Source organism: Lathyrus oleraceus, chromosome 4 (assembly GCF_024323335.1).
Source record: "Lathyrus oleraceus cultivar Zhongwan6 chromosome 4, CAAS_Psat_ZW6_1.0, whole genome shotgun sequence".
NCBI classification, from domain to species: domain Eukaryota; kingdom Viridiplantae; phylum Streptophyta; class Magnoliopsida; order Fabales; family Fabaceae; genus Lathyrus; species Lathyrus oleraceus.
The window spans coordinates 367865536-367887006 of NC_066582.1; positions in this window are offsets into that span (position 1 = coordinate 367865536).

A 21471-nucleotide genomic window follows, 5' to 3' on the forward strand; every position below is an offset into this window, starting at 1 on the left:
TAATAGGTGACCAACCAAGACATGAATTGGATTCCACTTCCAAAACACTCATCATCCGAAAGGAGGGCTTAAAAAAGCAAACTCAAATTTACAGGATGGACATTCGATTCCACAAAGGAAATACAAATCTTACTCAATTGGGGAAGGACAGAAGGCTTCGACCGAAGAGTGCATGAGATATATTATCTATTACCGTCAGAACATAGATAATAAACTCGCATGGAAGATTATCCACAACCGTTTACTAGGTTAAAGGATAAAACGACCGAAAAGGAGGGAACAACAGGGATACCGGTTACTGGGTATATAATAGGTGACCAACCAAGACGTGAATTGGATTTCACTTCCAAGACACTCATCATCCGAAAAGGAGGGCTGACAAAGCAAACTCAATTTACTGGATGGGTATTCGATTTCACAAAGGAAATACGAATCTTACTCAGTTGGGGAAACAACCAAAGGCTTCAACCAAAGAGTGCATGAGATATATTATCTATTACCGTCAGAACGTAGATAATATACTCGAAAGGAAGGAACACCAGAGATACCGGTTACTGGACATATAATAGGTGACCAACCAAAAGGAGAAACAATCATTACCAACAAAGGATAAATGAGAGATGACTCACAGGGGATAAATTGCAAGCATACGTCAATTATCCAAACAAAAGGGGGGAATATCGACATCGAATACTGGATGAAGATAACCATAAAGAGAGGATTATATCTACCGAATACGGGGTAGAACCACGGAAAAGAACATTCGATTCCAAAACAGGAAATACGAATCTTACTCGACTGGGGAAAGACCAAAAGGCTTCGACAGAAGAGTGCATGAGTTATATTATCTATTACCGTCAGAACGTAGATAATATACTCGCGTGGAAGATTATCCATAACCGGTTACTGGGTTAGAGGATAAATCGACCGAAAAGAGAGGACATCGGGATACCGGATTAGGTATATAATGATGACCAATCAAAGGGGCAACAAACATTGCCCAACAAGGGTAAATGAAAGAAGACCACGCTGGGGATAAAATTGCTTACTCAGAGCAAATGAAGGGAGGGCATATCAAGACCGAATATTGGATAATGATAACCGTCAAAGAGGGGATTACATCTACCGAATACAGGGTAGAAAACCATGGAAGAGTAACTGTCATCACCAAGGATGAACAACTAAGGTTAACTCTGCACAGGAGAAAGATATGGTTTATGACTACCGGATACTGGGTAGAAGACCAACAGACTCAGCTGAGGGCAAAATAGTAGGATTTACAACTACCGGTTACTGGGTAGAAGACCACAAACTCTGATGGGGAACAACGGAAAGTAGGATTTACAACTACTGGCTACTGGGTAGAAAACTACCGACTCTTGCTGAGGAACAAAAGGTTTACAAATACCAATCACTAGGTATATAACCACAAACTCCGCAAAGAGGGGAAAAAGGTATATAGGATTTTCAACTACCGGTTACTGGGTAGAAAACCACAAAGATAGGACTTACAAACTACCGGTTACTGGGTAGAAAGCCACAAAATCCGCCATCAAACAGGATGAACCACCAAGGTTACCTCTGCTAGGGGATGAAAGTAGGATTTACGACTACCGGTTACTGGGTAGAAAACCATAAAGATAGGACTTACAACTACCGGTTACTGGGTAGAGGCCATAAAGATCCACTGGGGAATAAGATGAACTATTGCCGGTTACTGGGCAATTTATTCATTTATACCACAGGGAAGCACAAGAGACAGTCACAAAGGAGCCGATTTAGGATAAAACCAAAAAGGCAAACTGAATCAAGACTCATCCTAATGAGGAAATAACTCAATAGGGAAACCCATCCCAATATATGTGTTGGGAGGAAACGGAAACAACCGTCATCCACGAGGATATAACTCAGTGGGGTATGCAAGAGGAAAGGTAAACACTTTCTGCTTAAGGGGCTGACTCTATATGGAGAGATCAGACACACCAACATCTGCTTGGAGAGATCTACTGGGGAGATCTGTATCACCAATTAGAAGGAGACAACAATCAAAAGATATATGGCAAAGAATGCAACATGAATATCTGAATGTTAAGATTATGCATGTATATGCATGGTTTATGTATGACGAATGCTGACAAAACAGACATGTCTAACACACATAGGTCCAGGAATCAACCACCCGGTACTACCCCTCAAAAGGGAAAGCCAAAATCACCAGAGAGCAAAGGAGAATCTGCTGGAGATGGAGATGACAAAATCTCTGCAGGGAGGAAGAACAATCAACCCCGCTGGGGAAACATCCAAGGAGAACATATCTATCCTGGATCAGAGATATAAGGCAAACACAAAATCTCTGGGGATGAATCATCAATCAATCTGGCTTGGGACAAAAGTCCAATGCACAGGCAAGAACTGCCATAAAAGCGACTCTGCTGAGGAATTAGGGATATAACAACTCCGCGGGGAGAATGAACAACCATTCTAGCTGGGGGAGAACTGCACTACACGGGAAAAAACTGCCACCAAAGCAATTCGACTGGCGATCTTACTGGGGAAATAAGCGAGATAAATCCTTAGCCAACCCTGGATATGGACACGAAGTCCAATGCACCAGCAGAAACTACCATAAGAGCAACATTGCTGAAGAAATCAGGGATATCACAACTCTACGGGGAGAGTGAACAACCATTCCAGCTGAAGGAGAACTGCACTACATGGGCAAAAACTACCACTAAAGCAATTCTACTGACGACTCCGCTGAGGAAGACAAGAGGAAACTGGCGATCACACCAAGTACCAAGCCTGCTGAGGAACTCACGTCCTGTTGAGGAAAGAAAATCTCTTCTTTGGGGAGAATGGTGGTCATCCCAATGAATACACCACTAAGGAATGAACCAAACACAGATAAGGTTCATCACACCAACCCAGGTAGGGATCAGAGGTATCAGGAAACAACCATATCTCTGATGAGGATAAATCGGCACCAATAAAGCTCATCATGCCAACAACTCCGCTGGGGATTCTTCCGAGGAAACAAAGGAAAACTGGGGATCAACCACCAAACACTGAATCTTCCAGGGAGAATCACACCGGTTGAGGAGAAAACAATGATGCTGCAGGGATGAAGGTTAAAATCTTCAATGAGCGCTCCGATGGGAATTGCCCGTAACAGGGTTCAACAAATAGCATTCCACTGGGAATGAACCACGAAGGGGTTCAAACAGCACTCTACTGGGAAATAAACCACAATAGTGCTAGGAGGAAGCATGCTGTGCTTCAGGAGAAATGAAGATGAACAACCTTCAACCAAACATTCCACTGGACGACCTCACTGTGGAGAAACCAGTAGGAGGTTCAAAATAGCACTCTACTGGGGATACACCACAATAGGGCTAGGAAGAAGATACAGTCAATGCCAAGGATATGAACAAATGTCTTAGCCTGTTGGAAATCATGCTACCCTTGGGAGAGCACTGAGGATTTCTGGAGTATCCTTGTATCATTGTGAATATTCACTTCGTTTAAAAACAGTTTTTTATGAAAAATTCAGTTTTCAAACAATGACGTTTTATCAATTAAAACATGCAAAACATTTGTTGAATAGAAACAAATAAGAGTGCAAATAATTGGATAAAAGCTCAAATTTATTTGATGGAATGGTAGCCTGCAAATGGCAAGACTCCATAGATCTGTACAAGTTTGAAATTGGTGATATATATTGGAAAAGGGCTACATTGAACATAATGACCATTTCTCCACCAATTCCGAATTCGATGTATTCGAAGCTTCAGTTGACGACGAATCAAGAATCTCTGACAGATGACAAATGTAGAACACAGTCTTGTCCGAATGCAGTTACTTGCCAAGTCCCTAATTTTTGCCTAGATTGCCCCAGGATGAGGTACTCAATCTAGCGGGATGCAAATACCTTTTTTTTCATGTCTCTAACTTTTGCCTGGATCGCCCTTTCGGGTTTTCAATCCACCGAGACGCTCATTTTTGCCTAAGCCACCCTTTCGGGTTTTCAACTTAGCGAGCTATTCTGTTTTTATTTTTAGGCAAAGTATTTCTTGACTGCATCTGAATTCACATGACGAGTGAAATCCTCCCCATCCATTGTTGTAACAATCAATGCACCGCCTGAAAAGGCTCTCTTGACAACATATGGACCTTCATAGTTTGGAGTCCACTTGCCCCTGGAATCGGGCGCGAAAGACAAGACTTTCTTGAGCACAAGGTCACCTTCTCGGAACACTCGAGGCTTGACCTTCTTATCAAAGGCTTTCTTCATCCTTTGCTGATATAACTGACCATGACACATGGCAGTCAATCTCTTCTCTTCGATTAAATTCAGTTGGTCATAACGACTCTGAATCCATTCAGCAATCAGTCAACTTGGGGTTTGAGGGTACCATTTTTTCTTTTATTTTTTTCATTTTTTTTATTGATTTTGATTTTAATTTTATTTTTCACCCCTCTCTTTTTTTATTACATTTGTAATGCCCCAGTTTGACTGTTGCTGGGTTCTTAAGATGCAGCTGAATGACCTGTTTTTCATTGCTCAAGTGTACGGGAAATCTCATCAGGAATCCCTTCAACATCATCTTCCTCTGCTTCGAATACAAGGAATTCAAAATTGGGAGATGTCGTTGGATCATTATGTTCAATGGGTTTAAGAATCAACCTGCATAATGATTTTGGATATGAAAAGCTTTTTGAAAACAAACAAGGCAATCATTATGCAGATGAAAAGATTGCTTTTATTCTTGTTTTTCAGGGTTTTTTGTGATCACCAATTTCGTGCAAAAAGCGAAAAGGGAAAACAAATGGAAAAACAAACATTTAACATGAATTTATTGAATGAAAACATCATTGTATTTATGTTGCCAACAATGTCATCACTTTTCCTTTTGGCATGGGAGAAGGGTTTTTAAACAAAATGATTATTACTTTGATTTATGGATAACTGTAGGAACATCCACGGCGACCCAATTGTGGCAGATCCCTCCAGGGATGACAAAGTTGTCTGAATCCTCTGCATCTTCTTCCAGAATAGCAGCAGCATCTTCGTCCTGACCGTTGTGGATGAAACCTCCACTCTTGAACAACCCATTTTCATTGAAGACCCCAGAAGAAAAGCCAATGTCAGCCCGGGACTTGTTGTCTTCAAGCTCGATCATTTTTCCTAAGCCAGCAATTGCACCACATTCAATGGTCAATTTCGCATCTTTATAGGAAGCAAATGAATGAGTTCTCTTGTCAACAGGCTCTATAGATAAAGCTTGGAAAGGAGTTCCAACTTCATCCTCAGCATCTATGTATGAGAAGGAAGACAAGTGGCTAACCAGGAGATCCTCAGATAATCCATCCGTTATGCAGAGTTGGCTCTAGTGTAGTACCGGTGAGTCAGCGCGTCTTCAAAATAAATGAAGAGCACAGGATCAGATCACAAGACTGAAGCTGGAAAGAACACCTGCTTATGCATATGATGCATGAAATGCTTGTGCATATGACTTGTTTTTATTTCAAAGGAACTCTAGGGTTTTATTTGCAAACTTTGAAATATTAAGCATTTTATTGCATATGGAAAATATCTCATCAAATATATCAGAGAAAAAGAAGTACAACATTGTCAATCATTACAAGAGAAAAGGAAAATAATCATCCTATGGATCCCTATGACAAACAATCTGGTACTCAGGGAACAGGACGATAAGATGCTCGAAGCTTCTTCACCTCCCTCTCATATGCTGCTTCCATATACGCTTTCTCTTTGGCGAGTCGATCATACCTCCTTTTCCAAAACTTAGAAGACTGAGGAAGTAGAGAAGTCCATGCATCATTCGGATCATCAATGACCTGATGCTCGAGGAACTCAATCAGAGCGTCTTTCTCCTTGATTTGCTGAAGCAACTCTTCTCTTTCACGGATCCAGGCACGTGAAAGGTCTTCGTCTCTCAACTCCTCTACTCCTTGATTAGGGAGGGTTGAAGGCCCAGCCACAATCAAAGGTGTAGGTCTCGGATAATCATAAGGCATGAGATACTCAGATGCTCTCTTCCTTACCCAAGCTGTATATGGCTCCAAAGCAATACAATTCTTCGGACCCAACTCGTTTCTACCCTTCTTGTGAATCTTGCGCCAAGCGCGAATCATTCTGCTCTTCAAGCCTTGGGGATCTTTACCCTCCTGAAAGAACACACCTTCTAACAAAATGTTATTAGGTTTATCCTTTAGGGGGAACCCAAGCTGACGACGTGCTAACGCAGGGTTGTAGCTAATCCCACCACATGTACCAAGAAGAGGCACATTGGAGAATTCACCACAAGAGTCGATAATCTGAACTCCACCATATGCACGATCATACCAAGAGATATCATCATTAGTGAGAGACATAAGTCTCGTAGACCACCGTAGACATCCTTTGTTCTCCTTGAAGGCAACCGTCTGAGGCAAGTGCGAAATAAACCACTTGTACAACAGAGACAAACAACACATAATAGCGCCACCACCCTTTGCATTCCTCAGATGCAAAGAGACATAGGTATCACCCAACAGAGTCGGAACGGGATTAAGAGCAAAGAAGATCCTAATAGCGTTCACATCCACAAATTTGTCGATGTTGGGGAACAATACCAATCCATAGATGAGAAGTACAAATATGGCCTCAAAGGCATCCTCACTCATGGCCTTCCCATAAACAGTAGCTTGAGCAATGAGGAACTCAGAAGGGAGACCTTGAATTCCACCTTTGGTAGTCATATGAGCACGAACCAAGGATTCGTCTATGTGCAACATGTCAGCTATCTCTTGATAAGTAGGAATACTCTTCAAGCCACTGAACGGCAACTGATCAAGAATAGGAATACCCACAAGATGAGCATACTCTTCAAGGGTAGGCAAAAGCTGAAAGTCCGGAAAAGTGAAACAGCGATACAGAGGATCATAAAACTGCACCAGAGTACCCATCAATCCTTCATCCACCTGAGTAGTCAGAAGAGGAAGAAGCTTTCCAAAACGAGCCTTGAAACCCAAGGGATCCAATACATAGGATGTCAGATTCCTTAACTCTTTCAGATCGGGTTGTCTGAAGCTGTACTTCTTTGTATGCCTTTTTTGTCTTTCCATATCTGAAAATTTTGCAAATAAACCCCTTAAGTTCCTTGAAAATTTTCTTTTTCTGATGATATAGATGCAGATGAATGCAACAATCACACTCAAGGATCAATTAAAGCACGCCAAGCAAAGGTCATGGGATGGAACATATTATCCCTAATATCAATCATCCATTTTGGTGGATTATGGTTTTCACCTTATCGACACCCAAGTTCCATTGATATTAACGATATATGAACCGACTCAACCATCCTTAATATCAATCATCCATTTTGGTGGATTATGGTTTACACCTTATCAACACCCAAGTTCCATTGATATTAACGATAGTTGAACGGATCAACCATGAATCATGGGTTTGTTGTGAGTCACGAGCATGGAGTCTCGGTTAAGGACCACCCAACGGGAGTGTACTATGGTTTAAACATGCCAAACATGTTCTACAAGAGGTTCCCATAGTCATCGTCCCATCTTTCGAATATTATCGGAGGAACGAATACTCGTATTCCAAAAATATTCTCAAGAGAGACTCTTATGAGTGTAGTATCGCGTAACAATCGCATCAAATCTGACATTTGAACGACTTCCGCACTACGTCCTAAAATTTGAACGACTTCCGCACTACGTCCTAAAATAGGCCAAGATGGGCTTGGTAAACTAAGGTCATTGGCTTCTATGGTCTATGTTGAAAGAATAATGTTTAACCACAAATAACTCGTGTGACATTATTAATCCAACATGACCTCCACCAAGTGAATGGACTCGCAAGCCAACTTGCTAAGGAATAACTCCACACAAGTCGACGATACTACGCCATTCTCCTATCATAAGTGCACTAAAGTTCAGGTATAGAACTCATCTCACAGAGATCACCAAAGCATGCAAGCAATTGATATATCAAGAAAATCAATCATTACAAACAATACAGTAATCCCAAATTTTCACAAAAATATGTCATAAACAATATATCACAACAAGTGTGAAAAGTTGGCAAATCCACTAGGATGGTTTTATTCCCCAGCAGAGTCGCCACTTTTCTGTAGCGGTGTATTCATTACCTTTAGATTTATCGACTAAATCAAAAGCAAAGCATACAAAGATAGAGTCGCCACCGCACTTCTATTTATCCAAAGGAATGGCTAGAAAGCGAACAAAAGCCTAAGAAGTTTTACAAAGAAAACTAATAAAAAGGGTACAGAGATCTGGGTAAGGGGGTAATTATGTTGTGGGAAGGTGTTAGGCACCCACAACATCCTAGGTACTCCTAGGGAACCCTTTTCACAACTTGTTGCAAAAAGTAATTGTTTATGAAATATTTATTGTGCAAACATGAGGGAAGAGGTGAGAAAAGAATGTACAAATTTTATTATTTTTGTGTTTGGATGGATGAATACATTGCCTACGTACCTTAAAAGGATCAAAACCTCGTAGTTCGGCTAAAAGATTTCCAAAAAGATGAGTGGATTGATTTTAAACAAAAGCCTCAAGGTCTTTCATTATCGAAGGGAGAGCACTCGACCTGAACCAACAATCCACCATGTGAGGATGGCTTCAACATACTAGTGAGGGGTTAACCTTATAATAAGTATGGAAGACTTATGATCAACTCACTAAGGATGCGGTGAGATTTACATCAACCACTAAGATAATTCATATCTATGGCTAATGCATGAAAACTTATCAAGAAGTGGACAAGAGCCACAAAAACAATTGAGTGGGTGGAATTAACCAATTATGAGTATTCACAAAGTATGATCAAAGTATGAGTTAAGTTCAATTACAAATGAGCATTTATGAAAAGAAGTTGAAAAAGTCAAAGGCATATGGCCTAGGTTTCTACTTTGGAAAAGAATTAGAAGTTTGCATAATTTTGGTTTTTTGGGTTTAAAGATAAAAAAGGTTAAGGTTAAGCATGCAAAGAGGGTCATGGATAAGGGACAAAGCCACAAACAGGAATTCCTTTCTCAAGATCATAGGAATGATCCAAGTAAGTTCCTTTGGAATCAACACAAGGCAAAGCAAATAAGCAAGCAAGTTCAAAAGAGAACAAAATTGGAAATGGATTGCCAATAAATGGTTTTACGTCCAACTCCACAAAGCAACATGGGAAACAGATAGCCAATCAATGGTCTTACATCTAACTCCACAAAAAAATATAGGAAACAGATAGCCAATCAATGGTCTTACATCTAACTCCACAAAAGAAACAAATCAGGAAATGGAGTGCCACTAAATGGTCTTATATCCAACTCACCAAAAGGAACGGGAAACAGATTGCCAATCAATGGTCTTACATCTGACTCCTCAAACAAAGCAAATAACAAATGCAAAAACAATATGCAAAACAATATGTAAAACAATATGCAAAAGCAAACACAAGCAATCACAGCAATCAATTAGCACACTCTATACACAAGCAAGAGGCTCAAACAAAGTTGGGCTTTAGTCAAGGGGTCATATCAACCTTGACAAACAATCCAATACTATTATGGGTGTCAAGGCTCTTAACCACTGACATTGACCGTCAGGGTGAGCAGATGAAATGGGAAATGAGGATTAGACCTCATAGCTCTTAACCCTGGCTGGGGTGAGCTTGAATCAAAGAAGACGTGGGAGTCCAGAATGAGGGACTCTATTCCACTTGACTGACTCTATATACAATGATCTTGGGTTAGGTTCAAGAGCCTCAGTACGTAGTGCGAGCATAATGAACGACTCAAACGATTAGCAGTGGATTGATTACTAATCCCTTCTATCTGCCAATTGCCTCTTCACTTAGGAGGACTTCAGTAACATGCCTCGACAGGGAGGTCTTTAGCACAAAGATAAACATACACAGACATTGCCTCTTAAGGAGGACTTCAGCCAAATGCCTGCCAAAAGAAACGACAGGGCTTCCAGACTACATGGAGTTAGAGTGGTTACCTATGTGGTAAACCAACCACAAGCAAAGCAAAGCTCAAGCAATGAGCTTAAAGCGACTAATGTACCTGTGTGAAAAACCAAACAATCAGTATAGTACTCAGACAAACAACCAATAGACAACAACAATGGTTTCCAATATGCACAACATGCAAGTCCTAAAAGGCAATCACTCAAATGAGTCCACCACCAAAAGACCTATAACACAACAAAGGTTAGTTAAACAAAGTAAATTTCATCTCAAGCAAGGAGATCACATCATCCATTAGAACTAATTGCTTGAACCTGAAATGCAAAGCTCAAAAGGTGAGTACAAACCACTAGTGCAAAGACTAGGGTCAAAGGCAAAGCAAAAAGTCAAAACAGCAACCAATATTTCACATGAAGCACATTTAATCAAGCAAGAACATGTCCTAAAAAGTACCAAATCCAAATCATAAGGCAAGGCTAACAATTAACCAAGATAAGGCAAAGGCATTCACAATGCACACAATTGGATATCAAACATAGAAATTCCACATTAAAACAGAAATGAATCCAATGGTCATGAAAATATTTATGTGCACACAACATGCTAAACAGAAGCATCATACCAAAAATTGGAATCAGAAGAGTTCATTTGACCTAGGAATAAAAAATGCACAAGTATAACATCAAATTGTGTGACACACATTGTCACACCATGCATCCATGTGTCTAAAACAGAGATAAAAAATGCTAAAAATGCCAATCAAAAGCTCAAAAATCATGCAGCATGTTTGGAATCAGCATACTAAGTTTCAAAGCAATTGGACAATCCATGATCATTTCACAAGAAAATTGGCACAACATGTCATATTTTGCATCATATTCAAGCAACTAGGCATATTCAAAATTTCACCAAGGCACAAATCCAGAAATTCACATCACAAAATAAAAGACATTCAAATGAACATGTAGAAAAAAGTTTGGATTTAATTGGACTAATATTCTATTTTTTATGATTTTTTGAATGAACATGGAAATAATGAAATAATATGAAAAAACATGTGAAACAATGCTATTGTGAAAAATGAAATGAAATTGGAAATAGAATCATGAAGTATTGAACCCAGGTCCCTATGGTTATAGGCGCTACAGCATGAAATAAAAATGGAACAAACGCCAGGCCAAGTATCGAACTCAGGATCAACAGGTACAAGGCGCCTCGGGCATAAAACAAATTGGAAAATCAAAACAATGTTCGCTAGGAATCGAACAGATGCAAGGTCGTATGCAAGCGCGTTTGATCAATGAACCGCTGCCGTTTGGATCAAGCAAAGTAACAAGTGGAAAATAAAAGAACACTCGCTGGGAATCGAACTGGATACTGGAAGGTTGCAAGCGCTTCTACTCAAAACCCTAGCGCCTGAACTAGATGACCGGAACAATGTTTCCGGTCATCTTCTCCGGCAGCTTCACGACAACATTCAACAAAATATTTCCAGAATTATGCATGGCCTATATGGATCGAACCGTCTCAATGCCAGAAACATGGATCTATCATTAATTCAAGCTAAATCTCCATGGATAATGCAAATCGATTGAAAACATTTTTATCACACAAACTTCAAATCAACATAACTCAATCAATACTTATCCATTTTAAAATCTAAAAGCATCAGCATCATTAGCATTCAAAGATCTACAATATCATGTGCATAAAATGAAGAATCATGAGGTCCGAAATCCAACCTTCTTGAAGAGCAGTGGATGAAAACAGTTGATTCAAGGCCTAGCAATATCCAGATCTTCTCCTGTGTTGATGACTTGAAGCTTTATGCACGAATTGAAGCTTGGAAAGGCTTGGATCTAGCTCAAATTGCAACTTCCATCTTCATGTTCAAGCTTTGATTATGCACAATTCTGCACCAAATTCACCATTCCAATGCTTGATTCCTACTCCATGAGGCTCAATGAACACAATTATGCAATAAAATCAATGGATTAGGTGAAGAAATTTGAAGTTTCAATTGAGAGCAAAAATGGAGGAAAAGAAAATTTTTAGATCTAGATTGTGATTGTTTTTAAAATTCTGTTACAATTAAGCTTATATACCTTCCACTAATCATGCTGAAATAGTAATTAGGCATTGGCTAATTGTAATTAACAAGATATGAGGTGCATGACCAAATTAGCAAAAACACCTATGCATGGTGAATGAGCACGTGAACAGTGCTATGTGAATGTGTAATTTCACTCAAAATCATCTCATGCACATAATTGAGTTGGAATTAATCATGTATGATGCACCAAATTTGAATTTGGCAATTTCCCTCCAAAATGTTCATGCATGGACAAATGATCATGTAATATTATTTCATCCAATACAATGATGGATTTGGAAAATATTGGTCATAAGAAGCATAGTGCAAAAAGAGTGACTCCAATTGGAGCTTTGGATCAAAAGTTATGGCTTGTTGAACCTCCATGTGCACATTGCAATCATTTGATCATAATTTCTCAACCATTCATCATATGCTCATGATCTTAGACTTTTTGGAAATGGGAGAGAAAGATCTTCAACTTTCATGTTGGACAAAAATTCATTTGAAACTTCTTTGATGTTGGAAAGTCAAGTTGAATTTGATCCAAAAACTTGCCATTTTTGGAAACTTTAAATTATAGGTCACTTTCCATTTTGGGAAACTTTTGATTTGACTTCAAATTCTTCAATATAAGTGTTTGACATGATTTGACATATTTTTGTACTTTTTGGTTAGTAAACAAATGAGATAAGCAATGATATACAATGCAAACATGCTTGGTGATCAAGAACCACTCTCAAAGATATCCCACCCACAGGAGAAGGAAGCAAGATGCTCAAAGATCCTTGAGGCCTATGCAATGCTATGATATGATGCCATGAGGGATCTTAGGGTCAAAAATTGGGTCTTACAGGTAGAACTTTGGTTTCCAATCAGAGTTTCCTCCTGGTTTCTAAGCAGCTATTTATGTTTAGCCTCTGCATGGTTGTCTCCCATTTGATGTGGTGTGGACCTAAAATTCCCCGCAAACTCGATAATGGTTTTTTCTCAGTAGATCTCTTCTTTCCCCAGTGATGCGTGCTTTTTACAAGTATACGAATGCGTCAGAGTAATATAAAAGATTGTCGAATCCACAGAGACCAAGTGTCAATCTATCATTATCTATTGTTATGGTGCTTATCAAAGGCAATCAAAATAGGTGTTTTTGTAGTGTGCAATTGAAAAGTAAAGTTTGAAATAAAGATTAATTAATAAAGACAGGGTCAAATGTAAATCACGTAATTAATTGATAATCGAAGTACTTGCTAGTAAAGCTACTTATGGGAAGTGTTTCCTACTTTGAAAAGAACTAATTTAACAGGAACTGTCGCTTTCGCGTATTCAGAACCGAGTTGTACTCCCTAATCAAACCCTCTTATTGTCACTTATAAAAAGGCGCGCATTGCGTTAGAGTAGTAAACCTATTTTTAAGAAATATAGTATCTTGACTAAGTTGAAAAGTATTTTAACCTGGATTTCTTAACCAAAAGAGGTTCTCACGAACCAGACTCTAAACTTATAAACGCGTCCGAAAATAGTTTTAAAATCTCTTTTCTTCTTAATGTTAAAATCTCCTAATGAACTAAACAAAGCGCTTTCGCTGTTTTTGAAATAGTTAAAAACAATTAACTTTAAAAAGACGTTGGACGGCTTTCGATCTTACCCAACGGAATTGAAGTGCGGGAAAACTTAAGTTGAAAGTTAAAATAGCCCTTAAGTGTTTCTACGAATAGTTGTATGGATTACTGGTTCAATCACGATCCTTACATTCTAACCTTATAGATTTAGTTAAACATGGTAAAGTAAAAGTGCATTAAAATAAATAAAAGTAGTGCGAGTGCGAGAAATAAATAATTTAAAGCGAGTGCGAGGAAATAAATAATTTAAAGCGAGTGCGAGGAAATAAATAATTTAAAGCGAGTGCGAGAAAATAAATAAAAGTAAAGCGAGTGCGGGAAAATAAGAAAAAGTAAAGCGAGTGAGGGAAAATAAATAAAAGTAAAGCGAGTGCGGGAAAATAAATAAAAGTAAAGCGAGTGCGGGAAAATAAATAAGAAAAAGACAAGTAATAAAACCTGCTCCAATCGGAGGGTTGAATAAATTGCAATGCGGAAATGAAAATGGCGGCAGGATTAACTTCCTTCCAAAGTGCTCCAAACTCGATTACAGACTCTATCACAGACTCGATTACACAATTGTGGTAACACTCCAATGCGAAGCGATTACCACTTTATAAAACTGAATATATGCCTAAGTGAAAAAAAGTTGCTTCTGAGTTTGCCTCTGCTCTAAGTTTGGATGATTGTAAAAGTGAATTCGAGTTTTTATTTATAAGCAAGTAAAAAGATGGAAATGACTTGGATGCCCTTCAACTTGAAAATGGAGGGAAACTGTTTTCCTCGTGTGGCGCCCGCCACAAGGCCAAAGTGAGGCGCCTTAGTGGATGAAGTGGAGAACGTGGGAGTTGAGGGAAGTTGAGCTTGGACACGTCATGGCTTGGCCTGTGGCGCCCGCCATTGGGTAGGCCATAAGAACAAAATGCTGAATTTTAGGGTTTTTGGCTCTTTTTCGCTCCTTTTCTCGATCGGGGCTCCGATTGAAGTAAAAACCTGAAAACAAAGAAAAACATAGCAATAACACAACAAAATGATAATAAAACAACTAAAATGCATGTGAAATCGGAGTCGAAAATACGGTAAATTTCAGTGTGATCAAACTCTCCCACACTTAAACCTTTGCTTGTCCTCAAGCAAAACATTGAAAAAGCTCATAAAAGAAAATTTGTGTATCCGAGTGCTTCAGGTAAAAATTCTAAGTTCAAGTCGGGATGCAGTGATAGGTACTAACTGAGTGAACTAAGGGTATCATGATGACACTAATCCGAAAATACGGACATAAACTTCATTCCTATATTAACCAACCCATATTATCCCACAATACCTAGGCCTGCCTCTTCATCTCTTTTTGTGTCCTTTTCATTCAGGTGCAATCACATTAAGCCCATTATCCGTACATGCTTCATAGTAGAGTGACCTGTTAGTGATTATGATCTGAACATGGGATTTCTGGCACATAAATATGTGTAAATCCTTTTATTGGACCCAACTGTAGTTGTGGGGGATCGGATCGTAATCCGCCCTACCGAGTTCAGTGCCAGATACCTCTGAACCAACTAGCAGTGGGTATTGCTTTTCTTTTTCTTTTTCTTTTTCTTTTTGTAGCAATTTTTTACGATTCTTTGGTTTAAATGACTTTGTGAGGGTCACCTATACCGGAGTTGCCTTTTTGCTTTCTTTTATTTTTTTGTTTTTCTGGATCATTCACTTATTTGCATCGGTCCCCTACGTAGAGGATGCGTAGGCCGGAGCTGACTGCTGAGATAAACTACTAAGGACTTATACGGAAATGATGATTAAGGCCATGGTATATGGGGTTTCGGGAATGATTTCTATATTTACGAAGCTTATGGTGCTAAAACAGATACTGATGTTTCGCAAAGTTCTCCCAAGTCACCGCATCCTTACTCAAAACATGTCCTTAAAACCTGAAAACTTTCGAAATAACACTCTTTTCTTTTGCAAATTTTTTTTGTGTGGGGCTAAAGGTATGGGGAGGTAGGATTGTACTAAAGATCTACTGTATTTGGTGACTCGTCAGACTCATGCATTATACTAGAAAGCAAAATAAACAACTAAAAGGAAATAACAATAAATAAACTATCTAAAAACAGCAAAGAAAAACGATAAAAGAAAAGCGAGAAAAACAATGAAGAAAAGACGATAGAGTCTCCTCCCACACTTAAATCGAACATTGTCCCCAATGTTTCGAAATAAGATAAGGAAGAGTTACCTGGCAACCTATTGCTGACCACTAGTGCCCTCGCCATCCTGAGGTGGACGACGGGATCGGGTACGACGACGATCTCTCTGATCCATCCTCGCCATCATGGCATCCTGAGCGGTCCTCACATCTCGAAGGTGACCCAAATTAGTACCCTGGGTGTTCTCTATGAGAGCAATGTGTTGCTGGTGGTGTTGTTGCTGACGGGCTTATGTATTGGTAACCGTAAGCAGAGACTGTAGAACAGTGTCATAGGACCTGTCTGACCTCCACTGCGATTCTTGCATGAAGTTCATATTATCCGTCATTTGTTGCTGGAGGGTAGAGAGTAGGTCGTCACGCCTTTTCTCTCTAGCCAGGTGGTCACGCCACATCTCCTCTGTAATATAGAAGCCACGAGTGGTACCTGCAGAAGAAGAAGATGGTGCGGTGTGTGGTGGTGAAGGATGATGGGGGGACACATGTGGTACGGGAGATCTCTCTCTCCGATCATATTCATCATCAGTGTCATGTCCCGCCTCATCAGGAATATTAGGAGGAAGAGGACCTAAAACAGGTGGAGCGTCTAAATCGTAGGTCCAATTCCTTTCATCTCGTACATCTGTACGTCTAGTGCACGGTAATACAACAGACGGGATGGCTACACCATGAACCATAAGCACATAGCCTTCTTCTCTCCTCGAGCGGCACAATTTCATGTCTCTCAGAAATTTTAGGTTAATTGTGCGAGGAGGTAGGGGTTCTAGGGTAGCTATCTCATCGTTCAGGTTAAGCGCCCGAGCAATAGATGTAATCAATCCACCAAAAGAAATCGGTCCCGCTTTATTCACAGTTAAAATCATATGAGCAAGCATGAACGGGACCGAATTAATACGTCTATTTGTGAGGCTTCCTTGTAAAAATAGAAGCTCTCTAGCATTAACCTTATTTAGATTCTCCCGGCCAAAAATAGTGCATGCCAACAGATATCTAAAAACTTTGATGGCCGGGTTATGGATAGTTGAGGCAAGAACTCCTTCAAAAGAGTTTATGGAAGTGTTTGATAAACGCTCCCAGAAGGAAAATACCTCAACAGACCATTCGGAATCCAAAGGGGCCTCACAAATAGCACCTTCCCCATGAGGGATCCCTAACAAGATGGCTAGTTCGTCGGTACTGAATTGGTATTCAACAGCAAACATTCTAAATTTGACAGTACCAACTGTGCTAGCAGTGTTAGGGTTGACAATATAAATTAAGGAACTCAAAAATTCAATTGTCAACCGCTCATAGGTAGGTTCTTTATTGGAAAAGAAATTATGCAAACCTAAATTATCTAATAAATGAAATATGCTATGATAGATACCTAAAGTGTAGAGACAGTTTTCGTCAACATACCTTGTCGGGAGGATTTCCCGATTTTGCAACCGTTCAATAACTTTTCTTTGTCGATCCCCCGGTTTCCCTTCTCGAAGAATGAATCCGTTAAATTCCATTTGAAAGCTCTTGAAAAGTGATGAAGAAGATGAAGTGGTTTGTGAAAAAGGTTGGTTTTTTACAAAATCCGACGGATGAAATCGAAAATGGAAAGTGGAATAATGATTTGTGTGGTGTGGTGGTTAGAAAAGTATGAGCTTTTTGTGGGTTCAAGGATGTTTTTCCAAGGTGAAAAAAATGGGTTTGGGAGGTTGTAAGTTGCAAAAATGGTGAAGAAAGGGGTTCTGCCCCGACCATTTACAGACGCTGTGGCGGGCGCCACAAGGCAAAATCTGGTTGGGCTAGATTTGGTCCTTTGGTTTGGGCTTCTCTTGTCTTTTGGCTTTAAGGGGTCTGGATAGCATTTGTCTTGTGATTCTCCTAGTATCTTTGACTTGCATAATTTTATAAAAATAAAAACAAAAATAAAAAGTGAAACTGAAACAAAAACAAAAACAGAAATTAAATATAAATAAATAAATAACTGAAAAATTAAAATGCAAATAAAATAAATATAAAACATATATAGATAATAATAGAAATACTAATGTATAGATGTAGTTTATATAATATTCCAAATGCGATAATATAAGATGAGTTATGTAAATATGAGAAATATAAAAAATGAGATAAAATAAGATTAAATGGTGAGATCATGTAGTTGGGATGTCATCTTCCTGAGAGGAACCACAGAGCATGGCTACTTCTTGCTTGAGTTCTGCGATCTCCTGATATAGACAGTCGACTTCAGTAGCATGGGTGAGATCAGACACTCCCATCTGTAAAGTAAGGTCAGCCACCTCCTGTCTAGGCGCTGCGATCTCTCTACGACACTTAGCAATCTGAGTGCGGATGTCGGGTGTCTGCAATGAAAGATTATTAGAGAAAACAGTGATTCTGGGAGATGGCCCTCTAGAGCATAACTCCAATTCGCTGGATCATGCACACTGGTCATCATAGGGTCTGGCAATGTGAAGTAATGGATGGCCTCGCTGTCGACTAGCAGTCGGAACTGACATGGATGGAAAGAGGCTCTCCTCATCAATCCTCTGGTCAAACAGAAATCGATGTCCATGGTCGTGTACCCACAGTAGGTCCGAAGATGTAACAGCTTGCGAGACAGACCTAAGGCGACAACAATCTGCATGATGATTTCGCCAACATGGATGACTCCTTCGGTAGATCTGGAGATACCGCTGAGACTGTATAATAAAAAGTTCCCACATGCCACTGGGCGAGACTGGGATGCACAAAATAATAGGAAGATCTCCTCTTCACTCAGTAGTGTCTCTGCATCCGGCCTTCCCAGGAAGGAATATGCTAATATCATCTGAAAGTATCTGAAGGCGGGGTTATGTATGACATGAGACAGCTGCATAGATGGATCATGGCTTCCGCCACCTGATATATCACTCCAAAACTTCTCAACCTCCTTACCTAGGAAATATCCCATAGGTGTCTCCGGGATAGAATCAGAAGTAGTTTGGAAACCCAATAAGTCGCTGTAGCACCTCAAATTTGCATCTCCCATTTTGTATATACATTTTCATTTTAGGTCATTAACATTTGCATTGTCCATTGCATAAGTTCATCAAGTCATCAGGCAAGACTGGTCAGAAGATTCAGCTATGCAAGCAAGCAAGTGCATGTTCTATAAGATCAAAGCCCTAGGGTTGGTATATTGAGTTCATGTGACCCAAGGATCATTTTGAAGTGGTTTGGCCAAGCATTGAAGGCTCAAAGCTCATCAGTCAAGGTGCAATCCATCTGAAACCCTAAAGAGTCAACAGAAGTCAACTATCAGTTCAACCATGGATTTGGAGGTGGGAGATGGTTAGAGATGCCTCATTCATGTGTAAACAAGTCTCATTTGACATTTCAAACATCAACAATGAAGAATTTGAGCTCAGATCAAAACTTTCCAAAAATAGTAAGTGACCTGTAATTTGAAATTGCCAAAAATGGAAAGGTTTTCAACTCAAGATTACATCATCAAGAAAGCTTCAAATGAAATTTTGTCCAACATGAAAGTTGAAGATCTTGCTCTCCCATTTCCAAAAAGTCCAAGATCATGGATTTCTCATGTGTGGTTGAAGAGATATGGATCAATCATGGCCAAGTGAACATGGAACTTCAAACATGCATAACTTTCAAACCAAATGTCCAAATGGAGTGGTTCTTTTTGCATCATTCTTGTTTTGACCTATACTTTCCAAATCATGCATTGCCTTTCATGAATTATGATCACATGAAAATTTGGATTTTTACTTGAATTTTGGAGGGAAAAATTGAAGTTTGAAATTGGTGCATTGTTCACACATTCTATCATCGCCATTAGCTCTAAAATGATGTTTTGAGTGAAATTCAAGCTTAAACCGTGTACTGTTCACCCATAATCTCCATGCATAAGGTGAAATCTCAAATTGGCATGTGCACCTCTTTTTTGCTAATCCACTTAACCAATGCTTAAACCTGATTAAGAGAATGATTAAGAGGGAGTATAAAGCCTGAAACCCTAACTGTTTCATCATTAACACAATCACTTTTTCAGATCTAGATCCAATTTTTGGAATTTTTCTCTCACTTTTTTCTTGCAAATTCTTCAAACACATTGCATTTTTCTTGATTCATTCATCATATGGTAGCATTTGTGAGCAAGGTTGAAGCAAGAACCAACAAAATTGGTGCAAGGTTGAAGTAGCTCAAAGCTTGAGTTCATCCATGGCAAGTGAAAATTCTGGAGGAATCAAGCACGATTAATCTTCAATTCTTCATCCAATCAACTTCACAAGCACTTTGGAAGATCTGTTGAGCATCACAAGGCTTGGATCTATTGAATTCCAGTTCTGTTTTCTCCAAGAGGTTAGAAATCGAATCTCTCAATTCTTAAAATGATTATGATGTTGTTATAGATCGTTCAATGCTGATCAAACTGAGCTTTGAACCACAAAATTTCATGAAGAATTGAGTTAGTTAGGGTTGTTTAAAGATTCATGTATGAAAATGTATTGGCTCGATTCTTCTTGTATGTGTGAATTTAACCTTAACCATGCCTGGATTCATGTTGTACGTTGAAAGATCTACACCATGATGTGTTTGATTTTTATTTCTGGAAACTTTTGTTCTTGAGCATGGTACTGTGCATGATGAACTGGATGAAGGTGATGAAAATATTTTCCAGAACGTGTTTGATCCATTGGAGCGTGTTTTTCAGCATTTGCATGTGTTTTTCCAATGCTTGGTTATGATTGGTGCATGTAATCCTCATGCGTGCGTTCCTATTGGCTCGCCTTGCCAGCGCATAAATGAAACGGCTGCGTTTCATGCAGCCTGGCGCGCTCATTCAAATTTGGCTGGTGTTCGATACCGGCTGGCAACAATTCTTCACATGTGTCGCAACCTGAAAAATACAGTGCGCGAAAAAACAACCGGCGAAAGAAAATGACAGAAGAGTCGCCACCGTGCGTTATTCATCCCAAAAAAGGGAAAGGAAATGCTCGAAGTAAACCTGAAAAAGGAAAGGACAAGACGGGGTCTCGCAACCAAATCTTGGGTTCGGGAGTCGGTTATGCGAAGGGAAGGTATTAGCACCCCTACGCATCCGTAGTACTCTACGGGATCCACTTTTGTAGTTCTTGTCTAAAGGGTGGGGGTTTATCTAATATACTATTTACTAAAAAGGGGGGTTAAAGGAAAATGACTCGCGCGGATGTCGCATCCACTGCATACGTATCTCATCTGAATATGAGAATCAGAGTCTTCGTAGCTCGGCTACCTAGGGGTTAAGGGTAATTGTGCTCGCTAAGACATCGCGTCTTATGCCTACGTATCTCATCTGGCCTGAGAATCAGAGCAAAACGTAGTTCGGCTAACTATGGGGTTATGGATTGGGTTTTGGACGAACGACGTTACTACGCAATCTACCGGATGCTCGACCTTTGGAGACTTACTCGCCTGTAGTAGAAGGAGTTAGCGTGTTGCTTTGGGTTTTAGGGTTTGGGATGCTCGAGGGAAAAAAGGCAGTCATTGACGAAGGAACCGCGCTACCTGCAGGGATATGAATACAAAACACAAAACATGTATCTCAAAGTAA